Raw genomic sequence first — 24,056 nt, 5'->3', positions numbered from 1 at the left:
ATATACTCCAATACAAATTAATTTAAAAAACACAAAAGCAAAACTCATAAAAGATCATTTTTTCCAGAAATCTAAGTTAATATGCTGTAATTTAACATAAAATATAAATTTGGGTTTCCTGAGAGCCAAGGCACAAAGCAAAATAAACATGATGGGTCTCCATCTTTGATGAGCTCTTCATCATACTTCATGCTATTTTCCTCAGAGTTATTTTGTTATTAAAATTTTTGATTTTTGTTATTTCTTTCAAGAAAGACAAATTTTCCAGGAACTGAACTCTGATGGGATAGCATCCAAGTAATACTTAAGAAGCATTCAACTACAATGCATCATGTTGTCAGTAGTGATTTTATGGAGGTGCATATCTTTCAGCTGACCCTTTTTCTCTAAGCCCATGATTAATTAGAGAATCACAATGTGATGAAGATGTCTAGATAGCAGTGATTCTCAGCAGTATGAGGGGCTGCTGTGTAGGGGACATTCAGGTTATACACCTGCGCTCTCACTCACAAGGCCAGTGAGACAGTAGTCTTTCACTGGGTAAGTATATTATCACTAGATGTCCATGGCAGTATGTGGTGGTGATACAGAGAATTCTCTTTCCACTTAGTTTGTATAGTTCTAAACAGAAATTTTCCAATTAAACTCAGATGCTATTTTTCTAATTTACTTCTGTTTGAAACAACATTTCCTATAGTAAGTCTCACTTCCTGTAGTCTAATGGAAGCTGTTACCGATGGAAGTGTGTTGCACATGTGAGCAGAAGACTAAGTGATGTCATCACTTCTCACATAAGAGATACATCTTGATCTAGTTAAAGCGTAGGCCTTGGATTCACTCAATATCAAGTCAAATTCTATATCTGCTGTTTTTCAGCTCTTTCACCTCTTTTTGTGCTCACTTAGTTGTGTCTGACTCTTTGCAACCCCATGGACTGTAGCTTGCCAGGCTCCTCTGTCCAGAGAACTTCCCAGGCAAGAATGCTGGAGTGGGTGCCCATTTCCTACTCTAGGGGATCTTCCCAATTCCAGGATTGAATTTGTGTCTCCTGTATTGGCAGGCAAATTCTTTACCACTGTGCCACCTGGGTAGTCCTACTTTACTTCTAAAAGGGAATTCATGATACTTAGGATACAAGGCTTTTGAGAAGCTTAGAGACAATATACAGAATGTTCTCAGCAAAGAATCAGTCACATAATATGTGCTTAATAAATTACATCATTATCAAAAAAGATGAAGTGAATATATTACGATAGAAGTTAATAAGTTTCTAGAAAGAATAGTAATGAATGAATATTTGTCCCTTTTCTTTACTCCTCCAGTAGTTTGTATGATAATCTTTGATCTAAAGAAGGAATTAAAACAACTAGGTAGAATTATTATTAAAATGGATTTGTAAATCAAGCTATGATCAACAGGAAAAAAGTGTCAGATATTTCTAAACCCATGATCATGTGCAGCACAATCAGATCAATATTTCCAAAGTGTGATCAACAATGTGGTGATATCGCTTTTTATCATTAAGCCTGACATCCAAACACTGCAGGAATCTCTTGACCATTTCTCAACATAGGTAAATGTAGGTTTGAGCAACAATGTTCCCCTTTAAAAGTCTCTAAAATTAGAGTATACTAATTCTATAATCTGCAGATTAGCTGGCACATTGCTGACATTTAGAAAGAATGCAGTTGCTAACTATCATGTGCAGTTTCTCAAATCACCTTTTGGGGGATGGTTTGCATCATGTCATAAGGAGAACATTTTTGGAAAAAATAAAATGTTCTTTCTTTATAACTAGAGCACCTAATAAAAGTCTAAGCCAGTGCATTGGTTAAGTGCACTGTCCTTTTGGAGACGAAGGGGTGGAAGCAGGGTGAGTTGGGAGCATTTTGGGAGGGTAGGGGCACAGAGAATTCTCTTTCCACAAGTTTGTATAGTTTTAAGCAAATTTTTAAATTCAGATATTATTTTTCTAATTTGCCTCTAGATTTTTAATGACATTTACTCCAAACAGATATTTAATAGCTCTGTGAAAATAATAATAAAATTGAACAGAAGGGAAGTATTTAGTACGAAAAAGTTGGCCTCAGATTCATTTTCCCAGTCCCCTTTTTCTCTTTTTCCTTTTGTGTTTTGCCATTGACAATAATTCCAGTGACCTAACAATGAAAGCCATGGGGATAAGTCAAAATATAAATGATCTATATTTATTTGGGTAACGGCTGGAGGAAAGACAACATCCCATTTGAAGTTCATTATTAATTGAGATTAGATCTAAACCTTCCCAGTTAAACTGATTTATGAGAGCTATTCTGCCTTCCAAAATCAGCTTGGCAAATTTAATGATACTATTGTTTAAGAATAGACACATAATTTATTGAAACACTTCATTCTAACCCTGGGTTGGATTCACAAACTTTTATGTGCTAATTGCTCATTGGTAGGCAACAAAAATATTGAAGCTTAAGAATTAGGCACTGTGATTTATGTCCTGTCTACACATTCCTGGGTTTAGGACTAACCCAGGCATACTCTGTGGCCCCCGTGTTTTCTGGCCTCAAGACAGCTATCTTCTGACTGCTAGGGTTACCTGATAGGGTCTTCCTCCCAAGTCATCCCTCTTGGGGTGGTGTGGCATGTTCCAAATGACACCACTGTTCTCTCTTTGCCTCCAGTAACACTCCTGATCTTGAGTGCACTGACCCCAGTCCTCATGGTACCGTGTACTTCACTGTGCTATCATTAGTATCCATGTGCCTCTTCAGAACATGAGGTATTTGAGGACTCATATTCCCCAACCTCCATGATGTCCTTGGAATATCAAAAGGGCACAAGCAGGAAGGAAGAAAAGTAGAAAGAAAGGAAGGGGAGATAGAAGAAAAGGATCCAAGGGAGAAAGAAACAAAGGAAGAAAAGGTTCTAAGAGAAACAAATCCTAAGTAAATATTTATTAAGATAAAAACAACTCATGACCAACCTTAAAGGGTCAAAACCCCAAGGAAGTTCTGACTTTTTGTACTTTTAAAATAGATGTGGGAAAACAAAAGATAAACTATTAAAGATGAAAAACCAGATTCTATTCTTCACTGGTAGAACAATTATCCAGTCAAGAAGCCCCTTGAATGTCCCTTAAAGAACCCCATATTTAGAACCATAAAGTGAATGAGTCCAAGTAGATCGCACCCTGCCTGTACTCCCTATTCACCCTTTTCTATAATGGGGTTTTCAGACGGCTTGGCTTTTATGGGTACTGACCATTACACAGAGGATGAACTAGCAAAGTCCTAAATGAAGGTAACAAGGAGATGAGCAGGTGAATGTTAGAAAGTCAAACTTCCAATTAATGGAAGTGCTCTCGAGAAGTTCTGAAAAGTAAGGACAGAGTTTTCTGACATTTTCTGGCTCATCTGCCTTTTTCGCATTTATCTTCATGCAGTCTCTGAAAAAGAGGTCTCTGTTCTGAAGATAATACTGCCTCTTGTCCCTTCCCATCTCTTCTCATCTCTACAAATGCCTCTTTCCTGCAGTTAACACTAAGAAAACTCTTTAGCAGCCTCCCTCTCTAAACCATCTCATTTCTCCTATTTTCAAACATTCAAATGTCTCTCATCTAAAAATGTAAGCAGTTCAATGCAGCTGTTCCTCCTGTCAACCCACCCATCTCCTTAATCCACTTCTTTTTCTACCAATCATTCCTTGTAATCTGTTATTAACCCCTCAAATCTATTGTAATCAATCTATAAAGTCAGTGATAAAATCACTCTGAACAAATCCAAATGTCTCCATTGAGTAACATATTGCATATTGGACTATTCTCTAACACCAGAAACTATTGTCTTGGCTTGCCTTCTTATTTTGTTTCTTCTGCCTCACTAACTTATTCCTCTTTGTTTCAGTCCTCTTCCTCTATTTCATTCCCTGAAAGGAGGATCTTCAGGCCTTTGTTTCTCTTCCTGTAGATTTCCAACATTCTCTCCATCTCTAATCTCTACTTCTTGCCCAGCCTTCAATTACTGTACATTTGAATTATAGACCCACATTTTTTAGACATCTGGGGGTGTAGGGACTGGGGGGACACTAAGAGGAGTGGTGTGAAGTGATGTGTCCTGATAAAATTGACATTGATAATTAATGTCTCAGGTTCTGTACCAAATGCTACATAAAACATGTAATGAAAGATATAATGAAAACTATTCAGATATTTCTTTATACCACCTGTGCATATTAGAATATTACATGTCCCTCCAAAGTTCCTCATTTGGAGTGTTTAATGCAGGAGAATTGATGCTTTTGAACTGTGGTGTTGGAGAAGACTCTTGAGAGTCCCTTGGACTGCAAGGAGATCCAACCAGTCCATTCTGAAGGAGATCAGCCCTGGGATTTCTTTGGAAGGAATGATGCTAAAGCTGAAACTCCAGTACTTTGGCCACCTCATGCAAAGAGTTGACTCATTGGAAAAGACTCTGATGCTGGGAGGGATTGGGGGCAGGAGGAGAAGGGGACGACAGAGGATGAGATGGCTGGATGGCATCACTGACTCGATGGACGTGAGTCTGGGTGAACTCCGGGAGTTGATGATGGACAGGGAGGCCTGGCGTGCTACGATTCATGGGGTCGCAAAGAGTCCGACATGACTGAGCAACTGAACTGAACTGAACTGAATGCAGGAGACCCCAGTTTGATCCCTGGGTTGGGAAGATCTGCTGGAGAAGAGATAAGCCTATCTCTACCTAGTCCAGTATTCTTGGGCTTCCCTGGTGGCTCAGCTGGTGAAAAATCCACCTACAATGTAAAGAATCTTCCTGCAATGTGGGAGACCTGGGTTCAGTCCCTGGGTTGGGAAGATTCCCTGGAGAAGGAAAGGGCTACCCACTCCAGTATTCTGGCCTGGAGAATTCCATGGACTGTGTAGTCCATGGGGTCACAGAGTTGGACATGACTGAGTGACTTTCACTTCAGGGTCATCTTTGAAACCCTTTCAAAGTCGTGGGATTCTATTCCTTCCAAAATGTATCAGATTTCTCCCATCCTTCTCATGTTTACTATTCACACCTTAGTTGGCTCTCTCATGGTCTATTGCATCTATTGTTTTGATTGTGTCAATGGCTCCCTCTCTTGTGTCCTTTTTCTTGTTTTTCCATGTCCAAACCAGCCTCAGATGCACAGACTGATTTATCTTTTTTAGAGAGATTTTTTCCACATTCTGCCCCATCATAACAACTGGAAATGGCCTATTCCCAGGTCTAAGCTGAAGGTATTTCAAAGTAATTTAGCTTAAAATTTGTAGCAACAAAACTTGTAGGTAATAAAGAATGTCTTAAAATATTTGACAAAATCTTTCAAAAGAGACTTATAGAAAGGTGAAGAAACATAAGCTGCTGCTGTGCTGTGCTTTGTCACTCAGTAGTGTCCAATTCTTTGCAACCCCATGGACTGTAGCTCACCAGGCTCCTCTGTCCATGAGGATTCTGCAGGCAAGAATACTGGAGTGGTTTACCAAGCCCTCCTCTAGGGGATCTTCCCAACCCAAGGATTGAGCCCAGGTCTCCCACATTGCAGGCAGATTCTTTACTATCTGAGCCACCAGGGAAGCCCAAGAATACTGGAGTAGGTTACTAATCCCTTTTCCAGGGGAACTTCCTGACCAAGAAATCAAACCGGGGTCTTTTGCATTGCAGGCAGATTCTTTACCAGCTGAACTACCTGGAAAGTCCAAATATAAGCTACGTTTTGGCAAAACGAAAGAGCTTCATGTCTGATTGAAGAGATCCTGTGTTTCAGAGCTTGTGTTTGACCTTGTTTTAGTCCATGTGTTAATCAGTGACTCATATGAAGGCAAAAGCATGCTTATATCATCTTTAAAAAACCAATATTGTGGAGATTCACATTAACAGAACTGAAATTCAAAACAGTCTCTCTGGGCTTGAAAATGCCACTAATAGGAAGAAATTAAACTTTGCTATTCCCACTGCCCCTAAATCTGTTCTTCTACTGCCTCCATGCTCTCAATATTTCTGGACAGTGTGAACACAATCTTAACATTCCAGGCACACCTTAATCCAGACACATTTCAGTCAACAGTCACAGAGAACTTCGTTGAGAAGGTAAGCCCTAATTTACAGACATCTCTAGAATGAGAAAGTTCAATGACCAAAAACAGCACACATTACATCAGGGCAGACTCTGTTCTTCCTAAGAACTTCTTTTACTCGTTTATTGTATAGGATAGTATTCAAATCTGCAGTGAGTAATACTGACAAAGTATGTCATAGATCTCATTTTTCTCATAGCAGTGATTTTTAAATTTAAAAGAACAAACAATAGCAAAGGGATGGAGGTGGCATCAGATTTCCTTTTTTTTTTTAAAAAGGAGATGTTTGCTGAAACCACAGAAGATAAAAACAGAATTAGAAGTGTTTGGGTATAAGAAAAGTTTGAAGAGAGGATGGGCCTGAAACCCACTTTGAAAACCACTCTCTTACTATGTGTTTGATTTGAAATCTCTCAGGAAGCTGAATTTTACCTTTAGAGAAACATTTTTATCCAGATTTTATACTTTGCTTTCATTTGGCTGCACAATTTTGATTTCTCAAGGAGTTAATACTTTCCGAATGTTTAGCTTTCTCTCCCTAAGTTGTATCTAAGTAAACCTTTGTTTAAAAATCATGAATCTGGCTGATTTCTCAGACTGAAATGCCCAGATGAAGAGTCCACCAGTTTCGTGTAGGACAGGGAACAGTCAGGCCTGGTGCAACTCCAGGGAGCTGCCTTGTCGCTGCTTGGTTTTTCATACCTTCTCAAGTTCTCGTGATCTTTGTACTGTTTTTGTACTCATTTAATTTCCTGTGATTTTTTATATCATCCCTTCTTTGGCTGTATTATCCCCTTAATGTATTATCCCTTTTGGAGAGTTAAAAACATGGAAAACAAGCCTGAATCTTCTGCAGTTGTTACATCATAGTTGCCAGTTTTCAATTCTTAGGACATGTTGCAGTCCTTTCGTCCATACACAGAATTTCCTCCTGGTAAACTTTTATATTGCTGCTCTAAATGTGGATGCAAGTTCTGTTAACTCTGTAATCAGACAGAAAAAGTAACCTGATTTGTGTGATATAATTTGTTAATAAAGAAATGCTGTATAAAAAAAAGAAAATGCCACCAATATTGACCCAAAGTTTTATGAAAGAAATAATGTGGTTTGACAGCAGCGCTTGTGAGAATATAATATATTTTAGTTGACAATGAGCTTAATACTAATATAGATGAATAACATGATTTGGATAATGAAATCTCAAACTAGCCTAACAGAATATTTTTTCTCTATAGAAGACACAAAACTAATTTGATAGTCTCTAAGTTAAGGCACTAGGGTTAGTCTGTTGTTATTCTAACAAAAGAGCACTGACATTGGTTCTGCATCTACCAGCAAAGGCAAAATGCCACAATCGCCTAGTTTTATCTTTCCTATTATAGTTCCTGGATCCCAGTATATGTTCGGTACTTGTGGCTTTAATAAACAAGTAAATGGACAGACAGTAAAGGGCAGAACTAAGCCTACTAATAACACCATTAACATATCTCACAGAAGTTGTAAGTTTTTAAAGCATTTTTTAAAGCTTTCATTCATATGTGATGAATATGTGTATAAAATAAATAAGGTGTTGACCTTCTTTCAAAAAGCTTATAAAATACAAGCAAGTACAGTTGTCATGCTTAAGGAATAATTTCTGACTGTTAAAGAAATGTAGCATATAAGAATGAGCAAGGCGTGAGTGTTATCTATTTTGGCCAAAGTTATCAATTTTATTCTCAGAGAAAGACTTCAGTGAAACTGAAGTTGATAAAGGCTATTTTTTTCAAATTCACAAGAATTTGACTTTTGTCAAGCCAAACATAATCAAGAGATGTAGCATGGTAGAACTACTCCAAAGCTGCATAAAAATAACAATTTTCCCATTGAAGGTGGGCTTCCTGATCTCCCTCCAAGAGAAAACCAGTAGACTCTCTCATTAAAAATAGGATTTAGTTGTATGGAATTGTACTTTCTGACTCTCATGTATCAGCGGTGATGATGTGAGAATTTGGCACAAGTCAAATGAATAAGTATTTATTGAGTGCTTAAAGGTTCCCTGCCTTGAAATAAAAGATTTCATATTTTCAAAGTTTTGTGAAAGAATGAGACAATGTGCTATATCAAAGGAAAGCATCCAAGCTATTTAATCTCCAGCCAAGCGTATTCCAAAGGCTATGCCAAAATATGGCACTGACAAAGACAAGGATCTGGGTTTGACAGAAATTTTGTGAGTATTATAAAATAAAGATTCCTTAGAGGATAACTTAGTCATAATAGGTATACATCTTGACCCTAAGCATCAAAGTTGATGAGTGAGCTTTGAACTCATGTGCCAACTCTGACTGTTGATAGTGGCTACTAAAAGTCACTGACATGGAAAGATTCTGAAGCTGAGTCTACACTAATTGGGGAAAAGAACTGAATCAGTCGTATCTGATATGAATGGGAAATTAATAGCATATTTCCTATGGCAGTTCTAAAGATATCACATGCTGGTGTGTAATTAAATCAACAAACATCCAAAAGCATCTTCTCTTGTTTTCCCAACCAGACTAACCTTAGTTTAAAAAATAAAAAATAAATCTCATGAAAAAGGATTTGACTTATTGATAATACTTTCTCTTGACATGTTCCCTCCCTTCCCACCTTCATTACCCATGTCTACTGGCTGACATCTCCAACTTCCAATAACACAATGAGATTTTTTTGGACTGGGGATTATATTCTTAGGATTTCCTGCCATTCTCCAGTGTTCTCTAAGATGAATACTAGGTAAGCTTATCTCCTAAGACTTAGTTGAATTTAAAGAATACTTAAATTTTAGTGCCATCCTCAAAACTCTTCCTCCTTTTAAACAGTGTCTGCCTCTTGAGACACATTGCTTTTCCCCATCTGCTTCTCCCAATTTTACTACTTAACCCAAAAGAGTTCAGTAATGGAGCTTTAAGGGTACTTCAAGGCAAGAAGAGAGTTATAATAATTTTCTTTCCCTCCCCTACACATTTTAAACTATATTCCTGTCCCCATAAATTTTCCAGGTAGAATCTCAATACATTAACTGGAGCCTAACAGGTGTACCATAACATTGCTTCCCTTGCCCAGTCCTAAACACATGCTGATTTTATGACTAACATGGGCAAATTATAAAAATTATGTCAATTAAAGAGGTCAAGCAAGGAGAGTCCCATCTGGTACATACTGTTACCTCAGCTTAAAGGCCAAGTTACTATTTTAATGTAGGTGATATTAACTAAACATGATATTAACTAAAAAATATCTCTGATACATATGCTTGCTTTGTGAACCTCTATATAAAACATGAACCCAAGATGAAACACTTCTGATTTTCTTTTTCACAAACAGCAATGGCACTAGCATATCTGCTGTTGTTTATCCTTCTCAACATATATTCTTAACTTGTCTACTGGGCTAGGAACATGGCCACTAGGATCCTTTCCAAGGACAGGTACCACTCTGGCCACCATGGAAAGAAATATAGTAGGATTCTAATTTAATTAGAAATGGTGAGTACTTGGAATGTGGTGGTGTTGTTCAGTCACCAAGTTGTGTCTGACTCTTTAAGACCGCATGGATAGTAGCATGCCAGGCTTCTCCATCTCCCGGAGCTTGCTCAAACTCATGTCCATTGAGTCATTGATACCATCCAACCATCTCAGCACCTGTTACCTTCTTCTCCTTCTGCCTTCAGTCTTTCTCAGCAACAGGGTCTTTTCCATTGAGTCAATTGTTCGCATCAGGTGGCCAAAGTATTGGAGCTTCAGCTTCAGCATCAGTCCTTCTAATGAATATTCAGAGTTAATTTCCTTCAAACCAGGATTGACTGGTTTGATCTCCTTGCTTTCCAAGGGACTCTCAAGAGCCTTCTCCAAAACCATAGTTCAAGAGCATTAATTCTTTGGTGCTCTGCCTTCTTTATGGTCCAACTCTCACATCTGTACATGACTACTGGAAAGACCATAGCCTGGACTATATGAACCTTTGTCAGCAAAATGATGTCTCTGCTTTTTAACAGTCTAGGTTTGTCAAAGCTTTCCTGCCAAGAAGCAATTGTCTTCTAATTTCATGGCTTGCAGTCACCATCCACAGTGATTTCAGAATGGAATGTAGTAATGGACAGGAAATAAATGTTGAACAAGTGTGTCAGGCTCTTGGAATTAACAGTCTCCTACAACTTTTATACACTAGGCCCTAAGGGAAGCATATCTAGAATCGAAGCTATAAAATCTACAATTATATAAGATATACTCTCAGTCCCCTCAGACTACATATGGTTCCTTGAACAAAAATATGTGTTCTGAAGAGTTTAAAAGGAAAATATATATCTTTTTCCAGGTGCTCCCTTCCCCATGTCATTCATAATATAAATCTCCAAAGTAGAAGAACTTGGGAAGGAAGTGGAAGCGGCTCATTTTCTCTCCTCTCCTCTTTTCTCATTCCTTCCTCTAAAGACCACAAAATTCCTTTCATAAAAAAGAATGTCAGGCTCTAAAAGAGCTTACAGATTGTTCTAGCAAAAACACAGAACCAAAGAAACAAGGGGAAAAGCAAATAGAACATGTAATTACTAGGAACACAGTTTGGAACTGCTTTAAACACTTCCGCTCACTTAGAAAAAAAAGAAGCCCCTTTTTCCAAGGCAAGAGTATGCCCTGATTCCAATGGAGAACCTTCGCCAGGGTCTCTCCAGTAGGTTCTCAATGCTGCTGGCAGAGGAAATCATATAGCTCCCTTCCTCCAGAGACCAGGTTGTCAATTCCTTCCTGTTACCTCCCAGGACCACCAGTTGAAAGTGACCAAAGAAACCTTATGGTGTCTTGAGGGCAATTTTCTTCACTACGAAAGAGTCAAAGAAAAAGGAATAGAAACAGAAAGATGGTTGTTATGGTGTTAGAGGAGGGAACAAATGGCTTGACTCACTAGGACAAAGTCCAGTGCCTTCCTTTACAGGGTCAAGAAACCCCAGAACACCAGGATTTCAAGCTCAGAAAGAAATGGCCAGACAAGCATAGGATAAATCAATTGAGTGAGGGAAGAGACAGTGATGTCATTCTGACCTGTCCCTACCCTGTCTGAATGGAGGAACAAAGAAAGAGACAGAATGTTAGAAGTGGAAAACACTGCAAAAGTTGTCTGAGTCTAAACTCCTTATTTTGGGAGATGAGGAAATAGATCTCTGGGGGGTAAGTTACTCAAGTGTTGTCAGATGCTAGTAAAAATCATAAGCAAGCCTCCCCACTTCCAAAATAGTATCCTTTTGACACCATTGACATTTGTGAACATATAACTACACTATCATCTCCCTTATCTTCACCATGGTTGTTTTGTAGGTTTGACAATATTGGGGCTCTAACACATGACAGTATAAGATGAAATATCAGGTAAAAAGATATTAGCAAGTTATATATACAGTCTACCAAACAGCATTCTATAAAAATAAATTCAAGTTATTGACCTCATAGAAAATGCCTAGGAATTAAGCATAAAAATATTTCTGACTCTTCTGACTCTATTTTTATGAGCTGGTTTTCATACTGGTACACTAATAGCCTTCAGTGATATTGGTACTTTAAACCAATTAAATGATATTTTTTAAATGAAAAATTATGATGTGAACTCCACAAGACAAATGCATCCATGTGGAATTTATTGTTTAGTTGAGCAATTGATGGTGGTTGCAACACCTAAAATATTATGAGAATATAATTATGACTGAGCTAAGTGTAGACAGACCAAATTGAGCCAAAACCTTCCATGTACAGTCATATAATCTTTCTTTAATAAGACTCATGAGATTATCCCCAGACTGACACCACATGTTCTCTTGGGCATGATAAAGCATCTAGTCTCTTTTTCCAAATTCATTCAGCTCTCTAAACAATAAAATTTAAACATTGGCTTCTCAAATTTTCAAGTGCATTATTATTGCTTTCTAATGCCATTTCTATCACCTTCAAGAGAATCAAAGATGATCAGATTAACCTGTAACTCTTAGGTTGGTGCTAAAACAATTGCGGTTTTGCATTGTTGAACTTTGCCATTTGATATTAGAATACATTCTTAAATAAATGTGGTTATGTTATACATCATTTTAATGCACATTTCTCACGTTATGTTTTTTGCTAATGAATTATTGCTTGCTACTTATTTGATATTTATTTTAGACTAGGGAAATTATACTAAAAGCAAATTCAAGCGAATTTTTTATTTGAATACCAAATAGGGAATAAAGCAGTGGACGCAACTCACAACATCAAAAATGCATTTGGCCCAGGAACTGCTAACAAATGTACAATGCAGTGATGGTTCGAGAAGCTGTACAGAGGACATGAGAGCCTTGAAGATGAGGAGTACAGAGTGGACAGCCATAGGAAGTTGACCATGACTAATTGAGAGCCATCATCAAACTGATCCTCTTACAACTACGTGAGAAGTTACCCAAGAACTCAATGTCGACCATTCTGCAGTCATTCAGCGTTTGAAGTAAATTGGAAAGGTGAAAAAGCTCAATAAATGGGTGCCTCATGAGCTGACTGAAAATCAAAAAAATCAAGTATTGTCTTCTCTTATTTTGTGCAACAACAGCAAACCATTTCTAGATCAGATTGTGATGTGCAATAAAAAGTGGATTTTATATGACAACCAGCAATGACAACCAACTCAGTGGTTGTACTGAGAAGAAGCTTCAAAGCACTTCCCAAAGCCAAAGTTGCACCATAAAAAGGTCATGGTCACTGTTTAGTGGTCTGCTGCCCATCTGATCCACTACAGCTTTCTGATTCCCAGCAAAACCATTACATCTCAGAAGTATGTTCAGCAAATAGATGAGACGCACTGAAAACTGCAACACCTGCAGCCTGCTTTGGCCAACAGAAAGGGCCCAATTCTTCTCCAAGACAATGCCCAAGCCCACATCACACAACCGCTGCTTCAGAAGTTGAACAAATTGGGCTATGAAGTTTTGCCTCATCCACCGTGTTCACCTGACCTCTCACCAACCGACTACCACTTCTTCAAGCATCTTGACACCTTCTTGCAGAGAAAATGCATCCACAGCCAGCAGGAGGCAGAAAATGCATTTCACGAATTTGTCAAATCCTGAAGTATGGATTTTTATGCTACAGGAATAAACAAACTTATTTTTCTTTGGCAAAAATGTGTTGCTGGTAATGATTTCTATTTTAATTAATAAAGATGTGTTTGAGCCTAATTAGAATTTAAAATTCACAGTTGAAAACCACAATTACTTTCTCATCAACCTAATAAATGTGTTCAGCAAATTTGTTTATTGTCAAAATTCCTTTAAAAAAATCTTGCAAAACAGAGACAAAAGAGTCACAAATCTTAATTTAAAAAAAAAAATCAAGCAACTTATTTTCTTTGAGTTCTGAAAAAATTGCCAATTTACCTTGGTGTCTTAATTAACCTAGGATAGTTTTTTTTTTTAAGGCATCTGAGCCTTTTCATTGCTTTGTAAGATATACAAATAAAAACTAGAATTTTTGTTGTGATGCCCCCCCAAAAAAAACACAGAAAACCTATCATCTCAAAAGAAGCCAAAAAACTTCAAGAAACTGTAATGAAGTTGCCAATAACATTCTTTTCAGTAGCAAAACCAAGTGTTAGATATAGTCTCAGGCAATGGATGGTGGTTTCAAAAAAGAAAGATCAAAGAGACTAAAGTAAATTTTTCTCACCAATATTGGCCCACTATGCTTCTTACGCATTCTCTACTATAACATGGGAGCTCATCTGGCTATAAAGTCTTTCACTGACCAATAAGACACTATTACAAGCTTCTGTGAAGACTTCCCAAGATATAGAAAGAAAAGAAAGAAAGAAAGTGAAGTTGCTCAGTCGTGTCTGACTCTTTTTGACCCCATGGACTGTAGCCTACCAGGCTCCTCTGTCCATGGGATTTTCCAGACAAGAATACTGAAGTGAGTTGTCACTTCCTTCTCCAGGAGATCTTCCCAACCCAGGGATTGAACCCAGGTCTCCCACATTGTAAGCAGAGGCTTTACAGTCTGAGCCACTAGCGAAGTCCAAGATATAGAAAGGCATTTAGAATTAGAATTGTCAGCTAGAGTCACAGATAATTGTAATAATTGTTGTCACTCTGATGTCACTTAGCTGCTACTGCTGCTAAGTCGCTTCAGTCGTGTCGACTCTGTGCGACCCCATAGACGGCAGCCCACCAGGCTCCCCCATCCCTGGGATTCTCCAGGCAAGAACACTGGAGTGAGTTGCCACTTCCTTCTCCAATGCATGAAAGTGAAAAGTGAAAGTGAAGTCACTCAGTCGTGTCCGACTCTTAGCGACCCCATGGACTGCAGCCTACCAGGCTCCTCCGCACATGGGATTTTCCAGACAAGAGTACTGGAGTGGGATGCCACTGCCTTCTCCTACTCTGATGTCTAGACGCATATAAAGATTAGGCCAAGTACGAAAATAACTTGGACACTGTTATTCATGATTATCCAGGTAATACCAGGTGGTTTACATGCCCCTTGATATCTCTTAATTAGTGGCTGAGCAGTGCGTGATGATGACAGCCCCAGCTCTCTTGCTGGAGCTATGAGATATGACTTACACTCCAGAGTTCCTCTGTGCAATCAGGCTACAGGACTTTGCCTAAGATTGTACCCTTGCTGAGTTTCTTCCCCTTCCTGGTCCTGACTCTCCCACTCCCTTCCCAGTTTCCCTGGAAGACTTCCTAAAAAATTGTTATATTTTTGTTGTTTAGTTGCTAGGTTGTGTCTGACTCTTTTGCAACCCCATGGACTGTGGCGGGCCAGGCTCCTCCGTCCATGGGATTTCCCAGGCAAGAATACTGGAGTGGGTTGCCATTTCCTTCTCCAGGGGACTGAATCTACACCTCCTGCATTGGCAGGCAGATTCTTTATCACTGAGCCACCAAATAAATAAATAAATTACTTACATATTAATTTACAGCTCAGAGTTTGATACTGAGAACCAATCTAAGACATTTGCTTGTATTTTAAGAATTGGTAGATTTCACATAATCCAGTTCTAGCTTTTCTTAAAATATGAAAAGTTCTGGCAACACAGAGCTAGGATCATCATGCACGGTCAGTGTGATTGCTCCAATTCACCACTGCCTTCTCCTGTTGAACCCACTCATTTCAGTCATTTGCCTGCCTACTGGCATTTGGTTTTGCTACGCATTCACTGCACCATAGCTCCATATAAAAGGCAGAATAATGGTCCCTACGATGTCCATGTCCTGATCTCCAGAACTTGTGAGTATATTACTTTCCAAGGCAGAAGGGACTTTGCAAACGTGATTAAGGGTACAGACCTTGAGTTGGGGAGAGTACTTTGGATTTTCCAGGTGGACCAAGTCTAATCACACAAGTTCTTAAAAGTGGAGAATCTTTCATGGCTATAGTCATTGGAAAAAGGAGATGAAGGACAAAGAGAGAAATACCATGTTGCTGGCATTGAAGATAGAGGAAAAGGGGCCAAAGCACAGCCTCTGGACTCTGGAAAGGGCAGGAAAGGGGATTCTGCCCTAAGGATTCCAGAAAGAAATACAGGCTTTCTTTAGAAAATCAAGAAATCTTTAGCCTTGATTTTAGCCAAGTGAGACATACGTTGGACTGCTAGCTTACAGAACTATAAAATACTAAATTTGCGTTAAGTTGCAAATTTTGCGGTAGTTGTTACAGCAACTATAGAAAACATATACACTCCATGAGGACAGAGATTACGTCTGTCTTGGTTATTGCCATGTCCCTGTCACCTGCTGTGGTGCCTGATACATAAAAAGCATTAAATAAATGTTTGTTAATTAATACATGACCATAACTTTATAAATTTTCACAAGTAAAACTTTGGTGAATAAAGTCCCATTTGCTCTTAGCATTTACATTGAATGTAGACATTTATAATCCAACTCAGTATCTTTTTTAACATTGAAATTGTAATCTTTTCCACTGACCTTGTCTAATCAGTACAGGCTCTTGGGTTTGTTTGTTTGTTTTTTAACTCTTTGTACTTATTCAAATTCTGTGTTGGGTAAAATGATCAAAACAGGCCACAGTATTCCAGAAACTAAAAAATGTAGAAACCTCTTCCCCACAGGATGAGTAACAGAATTCTATTTCAGAATGAATACTTAGGGCCAAAAGGTATGGAGGAGCAAGAGGGTTGTATAATGACATGACTTTACATGGCTAGTCTGGAGTACAGTCATGTATCTGAGATATCAGAAAGCCTGCCAACATTTTTCATATGTACACCTGCTCTTTAATTTTTCTGTAGCAGGAGAGTGATAGAGGCAATAGATATCTGTAATGAAGTGAGTAGGATTAAAATACGGTTATTTTGACTTGTAACATAGAGAATTATCTCCTTTTACTGTATTTCACATTCAGTTGTAACCTTCCTGGAATAGAACTTTATCAACTAAAATTTTTAGTACCATGTCTTATACAGTTCACAAATTACTAAATTTCATTTTCTGCACATTGACTTATCAAAATAACAGCCCAGGGATGGCATTATTTTATAAGGACTAGAAAGACCATGTCTGACAAAAATCGTGCTAATATAAACAAAAGATACTGAAATAGTACTTTGAAGGAAAACGAGATTCCATTTTGGACAATGGCATTGTAGGAGACAAACACAAGTATAGAAATAGTAAAAAAAAATCCTTGGGGGAAAAACTGTGGATGACATGGTTCCAGATGTCTAAATGCCAGTGCTAAGAGAATAAGAATGAACTCAAAATCAATGAGATCAAAGCAGTCATTATAGAGAGAGACCAGAGTTGGTAAGCTGAGATTTTTCCAAAGACATTTCTGATAGAATGAAATAGAATGTGAAAAACATTTGAGACAAGAGAAAAGAAGAGTAACAGTAACATTTAGTATTGCATAAAAACTCTAGATAAAAATTAAGATATAATTGATAAAAATTATATATTCCATATATTATCTCCTAAAATACTGTGAAGCGGCAGTTCTTATTAATGACTTTAACTGATTAAATTACTCCAATGGACCTAATAACTTCCAAATTCACTCAGCTGCTCCATGGTGCATCCCGGATGCCATTCTAGGTCTCTAACTACAGATTCTCAACTCTTCTGTACACATTCCGTGTAATTTGAGAGGGTACCACAGAGTGGCTAACCAGACTAAGATATGAATGAATATTGGTTGTGAATCTGCTGAATGAACACTAGAAACACTGATACAGTAAATGAAATACTCTGGTTATGTGATAAACTTTCTTTTTCTCTGTACTACTTAGCCCATTATCATAAAATTAATGATCCTGGCATAACAGAATTAAAGTGAGGGAACAGCAAACTGAGATATATATAAATCTGCATGCATCAGACCATCAGACTGGTTTTGAAACTTTGAGAAATACAGCCACCTATTGGACTTCGTCTGGTATCACACTTCTGTTCACCACTGGTTTTTGAATGTTCTTTGCGAAAACAGCTAGGTGTTTCTCTCTCATGAACAAAAGAATTAATAAAAGCCTAGTTGCCACTGTTAGGGGAAATAAACATGATAAAAGCCATAAAATCCCTTATTTGGTCTGTTGAAAAAAATGGATTGATGTGTTTTCTCTAGACACAGTCTCAGTAAGCTAGAAAGGAACATCCATAAAGACAAGTGGTGAATAAATAAAAATTTTAATCCCTTTACTCACAAAAAAAGAAAACATAAGAGTTTGTTATTTGTTCACTCCAGTACTGGCCTCTTGAGCAGGGGTTGGCAAATTTGTTTTGTAAAGCTTTTCAAACAGTGAACAGTTAACAAGGCTTTAAAGGCCTTTATGTTTCTACTCCAACTACTCCACTCTGGCGCTGTAACACCATGAAACCATGCATAATGTGTAAACAGTAAGCACAACTGTGTGTCAATAACTTTACTGTCAAAAACAGTTGGTGGGCTAGGTTTGGTCCACAGGCTGTTTTCCAATTCCTACCTCGAACATGGCAGGGAAACTCCCACCTTGCGGCCTTTGCCCTGACTATTCGCTCTGCCAAGTACACTCTTCCTCTAAATATCCACACATATTACTCATGCATTTTTACAAGTCTTTATTCAGATATCATCTTTTCAATGAGACCTACCCAAATTAAAAAGTTTAACTCTATTTCTCCTGCTTTATTTTTTCCATAGCACTTAGCACATTCTAATATAGGATGTATATTACATTCATTGTTTATGTTAAGAGATCTGTCTCTTCCCACATAATATAAGCTGCGTTATGAAATTTGTGTTTGACTTGCTTATGAAATATCCCAAGCCCTTAGAACAGTTCCTCAAATATAGTAGATGCTCAGTAAATATTGGTTGAATGAAAGGATGACTTTTTAGCATTTGTTTAAAAAAAAAAAAGAAAACCCTAAGAAAGTTTAGTAAAGTGACTCCCAAAGGGAGTAAATTGAGCCAAAATATAAGCGAGCCTTGTCCCTATTTCAAAAAATTTCTGAAGTTCTGCTTTTGTCACACGTGAAAGTGGTAAAAATAATACTTTTCAAATCAGTGAGAATATCAATGAATATTAACCCAGACTATATATCATTTTATTTAAGCCGTAAAGTACCCTTATTACATAGACATCTCATCCTTGCTTTACAGATGAGGAAACTGATTCTCAGAAGAGACAATAACAAGGTAATATGCGAATGGGCCAGAATAAAGGTATTGTGATTTTAAAGTCAAGTTTCCTCACTTCTAATCTAGTTGATTCTTAGTACCTGGTACACTTTGGTACACTCACTTCCTCATCCTTGGCTAGAGACATTACCAGCTCTTAACAGAGTCCCTCCCAAGGTCTAGACTCCTGCTCACTGCCCAAGCCTCTGCTTCCTGGTCCACTGATTTCCTAGATAATATTTTCCACTCTGGGTTTTCAAATATCACCCACTACTCTACCCTTGTGCTCTGTTCATGAATAGGACAATCCCAACTCTTTGGAGAACCTCTCCCTCAACCATAAGTATCAACTCTTTCCCTGTGTCCCTCTATATACTGTGTGTAGCCATAACTTCTGGATATCATGTTCTCCTTTTATGCAAATTCAGGTGTCCCCAGAATGCCTGCCCAAAACAAGATTCAGTGTAAAAGGCATAAGAGTCATAGTCTGCTTTCTACTGGGAAGTTTCACCTAAAATGTCACTAGTTAGAAGCTCTCCAAAGAGGAATAAAACTGAACATGGTTCTTGCTACACTGTCTCCTATTAAAGACAGGCTGGTAGAAATGAAAACAGAGCAAAAGAGGACAACTGAGCTGTAACACAGAGGAAGAAATAATGAGGCTTGGTAAGAAAATGAACAGTAAAAGGTCACAGAAAAATAGAATGGGTCCACAGAATCTCCAGTGATCTCCATGTGATCAGAGGAGTAGCAATGCCACTGGTTTCAGAAAAGGAGTAGTTGGAAAGTGGAGTAAATGTGGACAGGAAGATAAATTCACTTGAAAAATGTAAATCACCATAGAGGCAATGAAATGTAAATTAGTCTTCTAGAGTACAGCATTATGTAATTTTCTTTTTTTTTAATAATTTTATTTATAATATGGTTTCTTTACAATGTGTTAATTTGAGGTGTACAGCAAAGTGATTCAGTTCTACATGTATTCATCATTTTTAGATTCTTTTCTCATCTAGATTATCACAGAATATTAAGTATAATTCACTGTGCTCTACAGTAAGTCCTTATTGGCAGCTATCTTTCTTTATTTTATTTTGTTTTGTTTTGTTGTTGTTGTTTTGGCCACTCAGCATGCAAGATCTTAGTTCTCTGACCAAGGGTCAAACCTATGCCTCCTGAGGTGGAAGTACCAACTCTTAATCACTGGACTGCCGGAGAAGTCCAAGTTACCTTACATATACGAGTGTGTGTATGTCCATCCAAGCACCTGATTTATGCCTCTTTGGTAATCATATCTGTAAATCTGCTTCTCTTTTGTAAATAAGTTCATTTGTATCTTTTCTAATTAGATTACACATATGAGTAACATCATGTGGTATTTGTCTTTCTCTGTCTGATTTTGCTTACTGTGATAATCTCTTGATCCATCCATGTTGTTGCAAAGGACATTATCCCATTCCTTTATACGGCTGAGTAACATTCATATATATATATATATATATGTATTCATGGGGTCACAAAGAGTCGGACACAACTGAGCAACTGAACTGAACTGAACTGATATATACCCTGCATCTTCTTTATCCATTCATCTGTCAAAGGACATTTAGGTTGCTTCCATGTCTTGGCTAATGTAAATAGTGCTGCAGGGAACATAGGGTGCATGGAGCTTTTCAGATTGTAGTTTTCTCCAGACATAAGCCTAGGCATGGGGTTACTGGATCATATAGTAGTTCTATTTTCAGTTTTTTAAGGAACCTCCATACTGTTCACCATAGAGGTTGTACCAATTTACATTCCAAGAAAATTTTTTAAAATTGTTCTCACATTTATTTAGTGTCACACAAAGCCATTTGAGATGGTTAGGTACAATATATTCATCCCCTATTTGACAAATGAAACTGAAGCCCAAAGAGGAAAACAGCTACAGTCCCACAGACCTGGAGCATGAACTCAGTTCTCAGGACTCCTTGTCCAGTGCACTTTCCACTCCATCATTTGGCCTTCCAGGCCAACTACAACAATTGATAACTTTATCTGATTGTAATTCAGCTAAAGTCATTCAAGTCAATAAAAGACAGAGAGAACTTAGCCAAATGACTTCTTAAGTCAAAAACAGTTTATAATAAAAGCTACAGGTCATAAACTTAAAGACACAGATATTTTATTTGATAAATAGACATGGAAAAAAATGTTAAGTGTTAGTATTACAGGATAGTTGAGTCTATCTGTCTTTCTCCAAGCATCCACAAATTCCCATTAACTTCATTAAATTCCATGATCAAGGGGCCAACCTCTGTACTTTCCCATCACAAATAACCAAAGCATTCATTTTTGCATGATTATTTCATTTCAAATGTCAGTGATATGAATGATTGTCTTTTAAAAGACCCTATGAGCCGCATATTTAAACCAATATTTGCTGGTACTTTAATCTCCAAAGCGATGAAAATATTTTTCCTTCTGGAGTGTTTCTTAAAAAGATAATGGTATTTTAGAAATAAAGCAATATTTTGTTCTTATGTAAAAGTTCACCTGAGAAGTACAGCATGTCTGGGTTTTAAGTTTTTTTATTCCACTGACCCCTGCTTATTTTGGCCAGTGAGGAATGCTTGTTCTCACTTTACCAAAAAAGAAATCAATGTCCAGGACTTGTCTAATGAAACAATGAATTAATGACAGTTCTTGGAAAAGGAATCAGTCCATTTGATTTTCAAGGTTTAAACAGATGTTTTCATGCCAGGCTACAATTCTTGTCCAACATGAAGGCTAATCTTCCCACCCCAGGACCAAAGACCCTGGAGAAAGTTGGCATTCTTATGATGTTTTCATAGAAAGTCTATCTTTCCTTTCCATCATATGATCCTGCTGCTGCTTCTGCTGCTAAGTCACTTCAGTCGTGTCCGACTCTGTGCGACCCCATAGACGGCAGCCCACCAGGCTCCCCCGTCCCTGGGATTCTCCAGGCAAGAACACTGAAGTGGGTTGCCATTTCCTTCTCCAACGCATGAAAGTGAGAAGTAAAAGTGAAGTCGCTCAGTGGTGTCCGACTCTTAACGACCCCATGGACTGCAGCCTACCAGGCTCCTCCGTCCATGGGATTTTCCAGGCAAGAGTACTGGAGTGGGGTGCCACTGCCCTCTCCTCATATGATCCTAAACCTTTACAATTCAAAAACAATTCAAAAAGTTTCAAGGTACTTAAGATGAAGAAACCCCCACGGCTTGGGAAAAAATTTACAAAAATTATTTTCTAACCAGTGTTAAGCAGATGCCCATTGACTATAATTTTCTGTTTTTACCAAAGAGCTTCCTGCTGATAAGGAGAATGTAACCACGGATAGAAATGGGAGGAAGGGCTAGCCTATGGAGAAAATGATGAATCTTGATTTGAACAGGATCTCTTCTGACCAACTCCTTTTCATTCCATTTAGCCTCTTTAAAAGTCTTTTTGCCTTTATTCCCTTCCTTTTCTTTCTTGTTCCTTCCCTTCTCTTGCTGGGAAAAAAGAACAGTCCAAAGTCATTAGATAGGGCTAAGCAAAGTAGAGTCAAGAGGCAGGGAACAGAGAGACCCAGTCTGAGAAGGCAAAACAGTCATCCCACACAGCGTCATGTCAGTAGGAGCTAAAAGAGCCCAGGCAGGGTGAGGAAAGCATAGATGTAGGGGGTAGGGGGTAGGGGAGTGGGGCTGACATAGGGAATTAGATTCCAAGTGGAGGTTTTGAGGGCAGCTTAGTGAGGATTGTCAGAGTTGGAGAGGAGTTAAGAGAATGTCTCTGCAAGAGTGGCTCTGCATGATATCAGAGCCCAAGCAGGTGAGAAGGTCACCATGGTGGGAGGCAGCTCAGCTCAGGCAATCACCAATCAGGGTGAAGGAGACATCTCCACAGGGGTACCCCAACACAGGCATAAAGTTTGAGCAGTGTGAGAAGTACGCAGGAGAGCTGCCCAGGGGTTTTGGAGCTCAGGAGAGCAAAGAGGTCATGCACATAAGGGATAGGACCCCAGTGGTGACAGTGACATTGAGAGATTAGATACATATAAGGGGGCTGAGATAGGTAGGTAGACACATAGATAGACACATGCCCTTACATATATGGATAAACGCTTCTCACCGTCACAAAAAAAAACACGGATGTTACAAATGTGGAAAGAGAGAAAGCTAGAATAAAAATCCTAGGCAGTTGGATTAGAACTGAAAATAATAACAGGTAATGGATGAATGGATTGATGGACAGAGAGAATTAATGGCATTCAATAAGCACCCATTAATTTATGTTCCCAAATTCACTTCAACTTTTCGAATGTTTATGTTGTAAAACGTGCATGATATAGTAGAAAGGATGCAGTTTCAAGTAATGTCTCCAATCAAAATGATATCAACTACTGAGTGATTTTATACAGTAGTGGTAAATCCTGTGGGACAGAAAGGAAACAAACTACAAAATATCTTTAAGTTCCTTTAAGGTGGTAATACTCATCCAAGAGTGACTTTACCCCCTAGGGAATATTTGGCAATTTCTGGTTGTTACAACTAGAGTGTGCTAATGGCATTTACTAAGTAAAGGTGAGGAATGCTGGTAAATATCTTACAATGTACAGAATGGTTATCACAGTAAAGAAAGTATTTTTATGGGCTGAATCATGTTCCCCAAAATGTATATGCTGAAACCCAAACCTCCAGCACCTCAGAATGTGACTCTATTTGGAGACAGGACCTTTAGAGAAGTGACTACATTAAAATGTGGTCATTAGCATAGGCCCCAACTTATTCTGACTGGTATGTTTATGAAAAGAGGATATTTGGATGAACAGAGACACACTAGGGATGTACTTGTCCAGAGGAAAGACCCTGTGAGGATATAGCAAGAATATAACCATGGGCAAGACCACGTGCAAGACAAGGGAAGAGGTCTTGGAAGAAATCAAACCTACCAATACCTTGATCTTGGACTTCTAGCCTCCAGAGCTGTGAGAAAATGCATTCCTGTTGTTTAAGTCATCCAGACTGTGATGTTTTGTTATGGTAGCTCCAGTGAACTAATACAATTATCCAACTCAAAAGGGCAGTTGTGCCAAAGCTGAGAACTCTGATTTATGAAATATGGAAACGGTACTGAAAGAGCTTTTGAGAGCACGAAAGACAACCTAGCTACTATCTAGAATTTAAATGGCAAACTGAAGAAGAGAGGAGAAATAAATTTGCCTTCCTGTGAAAATTAAAGAGTTATTCAGTGGAGAAAATCATTTCCTTGACTTTATATGCTGATGGGCCAGTGCAGTTAACATTCTCTCTTCTGGGCTATAAAGCCTCTGA

This window comes from Bos taurus, chromosome 1, assembly GCF_002263795.3.
Source record: "Bos taurus isolate L1 Dominette 01449 registration number 42190680 breed Hereford chromosome 1, ARS-UCD2.0, whole genome shotgun sequence".
Taxonomy (NCBI): Eukaryota; Metazoa; Chordata; class Mammalia; order Artiodactyla; family Bovidae; genus Bos; species Bos taurus.
This window is presented reverse-complemented; position numbering follows the sequence as displayed.